The sequence below is a fragment of the Eretmochelys imbricata genome, chromosome 20, assembly GCF_965152235.1.
Source record: "Eretmochelys imbricata isolate rEreImb1 chromosome 20, rEreImb1.hap1, whole genome shotgun sequence".
NCBI classification, from domain to species: domain Eukaryota; kingdom Metazoa; phylum Chordata; order Testudines; family Cheloniidae; genus Eretmochelys; species Eretmochelys imbricata.
The window spans coordinates 967,590-969,091 of NC_135591.1; positions in this window are offsets into that span (position 1 = coordinate 967,590).

Genomic DNA, 1,502 nt, shown 5'->3' on the forward strand with positions numbered 1-1,502 from the left:
CCATCTGATCAAAACCCAAACCGTGCACAGACTGAAACCAGAGGAAACACGTGCCCCATGCTGGAGCTGGGAGGGGAGCCACAATTATACCGAGAACTGAAGCTGGCCCTGTAGGATCCCTCAGGACAGAGCTTCCTTGAGGCTGCTGGACACAGAAAGACCCTGCAGCTCTCTCTGGCTCCCAGTCCGTGCTGGCCGGTGTCACCCTAAAGTCTGGCCGGTACCATCCCTGATGGAGACGCCAGCTGCCCTGCAGGTCTCAGCTGGGGCACTTCTCCCTCTCAGAAGTGAGACCTTCTCCCTTGCAAACCCCTTTGTGACTTTTCTCAGGAATCAGGCCACCAGAGGGGAGCCTCGTGTCCCCCTGACGGCCACTCAGCTCTGACGCGGAAGGGAAATGCAGGCAGCTGGGGGAAGCCAAAGCTGATGCTTGATGGAAAGCAGAACACACTTTCAGTTGTCAAGAACTTTTCTCACTCCGGTTTCACAGCGCTGCACCCTGGATGACCTCAGTGTATTTCAGGGTAAATTAAGATACACAGTGCACTGGATTTAAACTGGGTGGTGTGAGGCAAGGCCAGCTGTGTTGGGCTGGGAGCTCAGGAGAAAAATGGTGGCACTCAGTAAATTACGAGCAAGTGAAGGCAGGACATTTGAAGCCTACGTCTTCCCCCATGCTAGGGGCTGAGAGAGAGTTGGTGTGGGGTGAACTGCTGTGCTAACACTTCGGGCAGCCACATCCACCTCTGCCGAGTTTAAACTTTCTCTTACATTTTTTTAAATGAAGTTTCTAAACTGATAGTTGCATAAAATAAATAATTAAATGGCCCTCCTGCCAAATGTGCCTCAAATGCCCAGCTGCCTTCTTGAGTCTGCTGCCAGGCAGCCTGAAATGGTGTATGATGGCTTCCGGGCATGTTTTAAAAATAGACGGGATGTTAACTCTCGTCCCTCCTGTTAACACTTCACATATCAGCACCGTCAGTTATCCAATCTGAGCAGCAGATGCCGCCAGTTTCTCCAGGATCGTGGATGGGGCATGGGGTTGTGGGCATAGCGTGAGCAGAACGCTAGCATGTTCTCTCCGCACTCCCCAATCCCACCCCTACGCCTAGGGTTGTGGGGGATCCAGAGGAGTTTGAGATGGTCTCCAAGAGTGCGGGGTGCTGTCCCTCTCATGCACTTGGGGAAGGCAGTGGTAATGCCACAAACCCTGCAGTGTGACAAAGGGTTAGCTACCGACCCTGAACTCAACCCCGAATGGATAGAAAGGGTCTGTGCCGCAGATGATTAGCCCCATGTTACCAGTCATGTGGGCTGTGCATCCAGAACCCGCATGCCTAGAGCCCTGTGCAGACACAAGATGTATACCCGGGGATGCGGACATCCCCGGATATAAATCTTGACTCTGCACAGGGCATTACACACGCACCCAGGTGGCTGAGGATACCCAAAATTTATAGGACGGTTTGTTCAGGGGGAACTATTAGAAAACCCCATGG